This window comes from Phacochoerus africanus, chromosome 2 (genome assembly GCF_016906955.1).
Source record: "Phacochoerus africanus isolate WHEZ1 chromosome 2, ROS_Pafr_v1, whole genome shotgun sequence".
In the NCBI taxonomy this organism is placed as follows: domain Eukaryota; kingdom Metazoa; phylum Chordata; class Mammalia; order Artiodactyla; family Suidae; genus Phacochoerus; species Phacochoerus africanus.
The window spans coordinates 209,175,283-209,182,477 of NC_062545.1; the positions used below are offsets into that span (position 1 = coordinate 209,175,283).

The 7,195-nt window shown below is 44.3% G+C and overlaps 1 protein-coding gene across 4 annotated transcripts in view; it reads right to left on the reverse strand.

Annotated features, from left to right (window-relative positions):
• CCDC171 (coiled-coil domain containing 171) overlaps window positions 1-5,489 on the reverse strand; it is a 356,155-nt gene extending 350,666 nt beyond the window's left edge. For 2 of the 4 annotated variants that reach the window (XM_047767620.1, XM_047767617.1), the window contains exons 1-2: window positions 4,947-5,068; window positions 3,289-3,345 (exon numbers count right to left, since the gene is read on the reverse strand). The gene's annotated coding sequence lies outside the window, so the exon portion shown is untranslated. Of the gene's footprint in view, window positions 1-3,288; window positions 3,346-4,946; window positions 5,069-5,277 lie in introns of those variants that run through there. The other 2 variants (XM_047767618.1, XM_047767619.1) reach the window with 2 other exon arrangements.
• Window positions 5,490-7,195: the final 1,706 nt, after the last annotated feature.

Consider the following 7,195-nt stretch of genomic DNA (forward strand, 5'->3'; position numbering starts at 1 on the left):
GGTGTAAGACATGAAAGAATAGAAATCAAAATAAGAAAACCTCAGAAATCAGGTGACAAAGATCAGAAAGGATTAGAAATAAAAGAAAAAATCATTTCTGTAATGAAGACTAAATGAGAGGGAACATAAGAGTAAACACACATGATAGGAGTTCCCATTGTGGCTCACTGGGTTAAGAACCCAACTAGTATACATAAGGATCCGAGGTCAATCCCTGGCCTTGCTCAGTGGGTTAAGGACCAAGCATTGCTGGGAACTGTGGTGTAGATGCCAGATGCAGCTCAGATCCCACGTTGCTGTGGTTGTGGTGTAGGCCAGCAACTGTAGCTCTGATTCCACCCCTAGCCTGGGAACTTCCATATACTGCAGGTGCAGCCCTGAAAAGCAAAAAAAAAAAAAAAAAAAAATAGACATGATAAAAAAAAATGCCTTAAAGTTCACATGAAATGAAAAAGAGGTAAAAGTTTTAAACAAAAACAAAAACAAAAAAAAAGAAGAAACCCAGATCAAAATTCAAAACGAGGATATCCCATTATGGCTCAGTGGAAATGAATCCAACTAGTACCCATGAGGACACAGGTGCAAACCCTGGTCTCACTCAACAGGTTAAGGATCCAGCATTGCTGTGAGCCCTGGTGTAGGCTGAAGACATGGCTTGGATCTGGTGTTGCTGTGGCTGTGGTGTAGGCTGGCGGCTACAGCTCCAATTAGACCCTAGCCTGGGAACCTCCATATGCTGCGGGTACGGCCCTAAAAAAAAAAAAAAAAGAAGAAAGAAAGAAAAAAGAAACAGATCAAAATGATTCAAGAGAAAGTGACAAAAATACTGAAAACAGGCAAAGAATAACCAACATGTAGATAATAGCAGTCCTTGAATAAGATCAAAGCAAGAGAAACAGAACAAATACTGAAAACTATACCTCAAGAAAAAGTTTCTGAAATACAAAAAGATTTTAATCTACACTTTCAAAAAACAAACTGCATATCTGAGAACACTGACCTAGCACATCCAACACAAAGACACATTCAAAATAACTACTAGACTTTAACAAAAACTTGTACACAGAGTTCCTGTAGTGGCTCAGTGGTTAACGAACACGACTAGCATCTATGAGGCCTTGCTCAGTGGGTTAGGGATCTGACGGTGCCATGAGCTGTGGTGTAGGTCACAATGAGGCTCAGATCTGGCGCTGTTGTGGCTGTGGTGTAGGCCAGCAGCTACAGCTCCGATTCGAGCCCTAGTCTGAGAACCTCCATATGCCAGCGGGTGCGGCACTAAAAAGACCAAAAAAAAAATTTGTATAGAAATGTTCATAGCAGCATTTTTCATAAGTAGCCAAAAAGCGAAAGCAATCCAAATATTCATCAAGTGATCAATAGATAATAAAATATGAAATACTATTCAACCATAAAAAGGAATGAAATACTGATAAATGCCACAACATGGAAGAACTTTGAAAACTTCATGCTAAATGAAAGAAGCCAGACACAAAAGGCCACATACTGTATAACACCATTCATATGAAACGTGCAGAATAAGGTAAATCCACAGAAACTGAAAGTAGACTTGAGGTCATCAGAGGGTAGACAGAGGGGGAACTGGGTCTGACTGCTAGCAGGTATGAGATTTCTTTTGGGAAGTGATGTAAATGTTCTGGAATTTGATAGTGGTGATTGCTATACAAAGTGAATAAATTTAAAACCTTTGAAATGTATACTTTAAAAAAGGTGACTTTTACATTAGGTGAAATATATCTCAATTTTTTAACTATATCATCATAAAAATATATCCTGTCTATAGTCTCCTTTGGCAAAATCTTATTTTCTTCCTCTCTGACATCAGCTCTTGGTGACACCAGGGTTCAAGGGCCTGCCTGTGTATTTGAAGAAAACTAAAATCAATGAAGGGCCCAATGTAGGTCTGCGGCTGAATTTAAGCTATGATGGGATTTCTTTAATATTCAATATGGCAAGAGAAAATGTAGCAAAATCTCCCTTTTCTTCCACCAGAATGAAAGAGGAAATGATGAGGAAGGTCAAGTAGCTAGGTACAGTAATGAAAACAACCGTGGGATAGGAAGCTAAGTCAAAGAATTGCAGGGTCCCCACATAAATACATGTTCCTAGCTTTACTTGACACTTCCCTTTGAAATAACACAAGATAAACAACAATTTGCTCACCTTTATGTGTAATTAAGAATTTGTTATGATATGCAATCAATGTCAGCCCTTTTTTCCTTCAGTACCTATGTAACTCTGCTACTCCCTGCTGTCATCATTCCTACTGTGACAAACATCCCTTCTCCAGGTATCATGCTAAAAACTTTTTTACTGATTATCTTATTTCACTCTACAACAACCCCAAGGGAAGACACTGTTAATATTCCAATTTTCTACCTGAGGAGACTAGAACTTAAAGATATTTAGTCACTTGTCCGAACTCACATCTCTAGTAAGTGACAGAGTCAGGATTCTAACCCAAATTGACTGACTCCAGAGCTCTGCTGTGTGTCTTGCTATTGCTATGACTCACTCTAACCAGGGAGCATGTGAGAACCCCTTGGCAGATAAGCACTTCTACTCCATGCTAGCACAGATCATTCTTCCCCACATCCAAACTAACTACAAGTCAGGGTCTTCTTAATGAAAGATGGCTCAGACCACCAGTGATTTCTCAACCAGATGGGATTTCCATAGACTTGGGCCAAAATCAGGCCATCCTTCGGGCAATAATGGATAAAAGCAAAGTGTAAATCAGCTTTTTATGTTAATGTGTTATGAGCACATTAACTTAATCTTCTGGACTACTCTCACCATTCCTATTAAAATAGACAAGTGGGTGTTGTGTATATCATTCTTCAATAAGAAGTTTTTAAGGAGTTCCCATCGTGGCGCAGTGGTTAACGAATCTGACTAGGAACCATGAGGTTGCAGGTTCGGTCCCTGCCCTTGCTCAGTGGGTTAACGATCCGGCGTTGCCGTGAGCTGTGGTGTAGGTTACAGACGCGGCTCGGATCCCGCGTTGCTGTGGCTCTGGTGTAGGCCGGTGGCTACAGCTCCGATTCAACCCCTAGCCTGGGAACCTCCATATGCCGCGGGAGCGGCCCAAAGAAATAGCAAAAAGACCAAAAAAAAAAAAAAAAAGAAGAAGAAGAAGTTTTTAAGAAATAGGTAATAGGGCAATTGAGGCCAAGGGATCAATGGCTGGACATCCTGAGAGTAAGTACCAGCCAGAAAGACAATTCTACTTTAGATTTCCGAGCCACTGCTGGTAGATAGTTTTCCTACCTCACATCTGAGTCCTTCTGTAGGTCATCCAAAATGTACTCATCTCTCTCAGCGTGTCTGCACAGACCAGGGGAAAGGGGAAGGTTAGAGAGGATGAAGAGATAAAAACTACTATTACTGAGCATTTCCTACCTTCCAGACACTACACTAAGCACACCTGATCTGAGTCTTTCCAATAACCCTAAAGACCATTTGGTACATTTCATAGAAGAGAACATTGAGGCTAGTAGAGATTAACTTGCGTGAACATATCCACTGGGAGGGTTAGAATTCAAACTCATGTTCTGCTGACTCCTAAATCCATCCTCTTTCATACCAGTGTTGTAATCAACGGTAACCACATCTGTGTTGGGGATGCCTATCAACCAAAAACATTTCACCTTTAAATGAGACGTTTGGTTCTGGCATCAAAATAAGATCAAGGTGGGAGTTCCCACTGTGGCTCAAGGGATTACAACCCTGACTAGTATCCATGAGGATGCGGGTTCCATCTGATCCTAGGCCTAATTCAGTGGGTTAAGGATCTAGCAAGCGTCTTAGTTGCTGTGGCTGTGGTGTAGGCCAACAGCTGCAGCTCCATTTCAACCCCTAGGGAACTTCCATATGCCACGGGTTCAGCCCTGAAAAGAAAAGGGAAAAAAAAGATCAAGACAGGAGTTCCCACCATGGCTCAATGGTTAACGAATCCGACTAGGAACCATGAGGTTGCGGGTTCAATCCCCGGCCTTCCTCAATAGGTTAAGGATCCAGCGTTGCCAGTGAGCTGTGGTGTAGGTTGCAGACGCGGCTCGGATCCCGCGTTGCTGTGGCTCTGGCGTAGGCCGGCGGCTACAGCTCCGATTAGACCCCTAGCCTAGGAACCTCCATTTGCCGTGGGAGCAGCCCTAGAAAAAGCAAAAAGACAAAAAAAAAGAAAAAAAGAAATCAAGACAAAGGGGCTGAGACAATCAAAGAATTTTAGCATTAAATGGGACTTTAGAGACCAAGTCTATCCTCCTTATCTGACAGATAAGGTACCTTAAGGCCTAGAGAGCTTAGGTGATTCACCCGAGGTCACAGATCTAACAAAAGACTTCCCTGGAACTGATGCAGAAAGCTTCAGACCAAAATTACTGCCTTCATCTTTCCATTTAGCAGGTTGCACTGTCTTTGTTTCCTTTTCTTTTCACGGGAAACTCTATTCGTTTGCTGCTCTGGCTTGTGTTGCTGTTACTAGGCACTAACGGTTCAATACAACAAGTGACCAAAAAAAAAAAAAATAGTAGGCTCTTTTCTCCAAGATAACGAAAACAACTATAAAACATCAATGTGTTGTATTGTGTTCAAGAGTTGGACACCAGCTGAAATTGCTTCTCAGGTAAACATATGCAGTATCATTGGAGATCTGCTTAAAACGAAAAAGTGTATTTGCCTAGGATAAATATCACATGGAATAAAGAACAGTCAAAAGGAGGATCCACTTCTGCAGAACTGTACTGCCTCGAAAAAAACTCAGCTCTCCCTTCTGCCTCTTAGAGTGGTGGAGTAGAAGCTACAGAAGACAGCCTAGTACAACTCCTCCTTTAGTTTATCTAGCATTTATAGAATGTCTACTGTGTGGCTGGCATTTTCATTTTAAAAGGATGAAAAAGACCTAGTCCTATCCTCGAAGGACTTACTGATTCTTGAGAGGGAAAGAGCCCAGCAGTTCGAAGTTGTAAACTTAAGAAGCTCCAAGTCTAGGTCCTCTGGGTCCTGCCCTCTGGTCCCTACCCAGCCCTCTGGGTACTGAGGCAGCGGTCGCTGGCTAGGATGCTCCGGGAAGATCTTCCTCCAGAAGGACGGAGAAGCCAATCCCGAGCAGCTGGAGGCGTGTCCTCATAGACGACACGAACAATCACAAAACAACCCCACAACACTCACTCACTGGAGCCCCCCCCCCCATACCGTTCCTCTGAGCACCTTCCCGCCCAAGTCGTTTGCCTCCAAACTCCCACACCCGGTGGTTACCTCAGGGGGCTCCCGTGAAGCAGACTGCACACCCAAGACCTCTGGGGGCAGCTTCCAATCTCAAAGACTGAGAGGCCAAAGCGGACCGCGGGGTCAGAGCAAAAATCATTGGAACTCGACGGACTCTAGGACCCGGGGAGAGGGAACAAAGAGCACGGGGGAGGGGAACAGAAGGGGGACTAGCCCCTGGGAGACAGTGTTTATAACGGCCACTTCCGGAAACTCGACTTCCCTCAAAGACCTCCGCGGACTTTGGCTAGCCTCCCAGCCCGACCCGCCCCTTTCCTCCCGCCTCCCGCAGCTCCGGGATAAGCACTCGGAGAACACCGGGCTCCGATTGGAAGAGCCTGGCCCGCGAAGCTGGGCGGCCTCGCTGGGAGGCGAGCCGGCGCATGCGCCGTTTCCGGGGAGCGGCGCGCTCGCGACCGCGCGCGATCCCGCGTGTGGTGCGTCCTCCCCCCGCGTGAGGACGCCTCGGCCCACGCTCTAGTGCGGTGGTCTCGGGTTGAGGTGCCCGTGTCGCTGTTCCGGAATTCCTAGACAGCCCGCTGTAAAAGCAGGTTTCCAAGCCCTAGCCCCTTTTCCCCGCCTACTGAATAAAAATCTTAAGAGGTCAGATCCTAGATCCTGCGTTTTTAAACTAGCTCCCCTGCTGAGCGTGAGTACCAGCGCAGGCCCTCGGGGTCCGCGGTCAGATGCAAGAGTCAGAAGCAAATTCTCTAGGCTCGAATTCTGCAGGAGAGGCAGGTTTCCTGCTGAGATCGCTCACGTTGTTTCGAGTCCCCTCCTCCCATGCCTATTGTATCCCAGCTTGTGGTTGTAAACCGGGACGGGAAAATACGGGTCAGTGCGCTGATGCTGTTGCAGCGCCTTTTCATTATAAATATTACATAACGAGGTACCTACCAAAAAAACTCCTTGGAGCGTTAGCATGTGCGCCAGTGTGCTCCAGCTCCCTTTCTTACCCGCCTCCGCTTCCCCACCCCCACCCAACACACACGCACACGCTTTCCTTGTTGATAATTTATACTTGGGTTTCTCCCGGTAGCCGCTTCACAATCTGCTGCCGCCTCAGGGAGAGTGGAAAACCAAATCCCCTTTTGTTCCTGGGCTTTTGAAAGCCTATTCCCCAAAGAACAATGCAAATTGGCGGGATTTTGATTAAGGATTTTATCTGCACCACCGCCACCTCCTCCTCAGGAAAAGGTGGTTAATACAAAAGGAATCTTTATGGTAACATCATCCCTTGATGATTGTCACCAACCTGAAACCAGGTGTAGGGGCCGTCTGTCCCTTGTCTCCCTGGGGATAGCCAACGGTCATAAATGCAAATACAAATTGAGATTAAAACCTTGATTCCTGTAGCACTGAAATGTTAATTGATATGAGTTTAGTCATCTAGATTAAAAAAGGAGGCCCATCCCGCTATCTAATAATTTAGTCAGAAAGAGAATAATTACTTCAAAGAAAAGAATTTTTGGAAAGGAAAAAATAGCCTACTCTAACACTTAGAAACAAAATGGAAAATTACAACAGACTAATGATATTAGGACTCTTTTTCCTTTACAAGTTTTAGATAATATTTATAAAAAACTTAATTGTATTTTAGCAAAATCACAAAATTGAATATTGTGCAGCAAGAAGACTATGTGGTACAGTATTTTTTTTGGTACAGTATTTTTTAATAAAAAAATGAGTGCAACGTGAAGACTTGCAGTCTTCATATATTTACTCATCCAGCATTTATGGAATACAGACCATATACCCAGCCCAGAACTAGGTGGTAGAAATGCAGGGTATGTGATATAGGTACAGTGGGATTCAGAAGGGGGAAATGTTTATATCTACCCTGAACAACTGGAGAGGCTTTATGGAGAACTTTGAGCTTTGTCTAGGAAGATGATTATAGATTGACCAA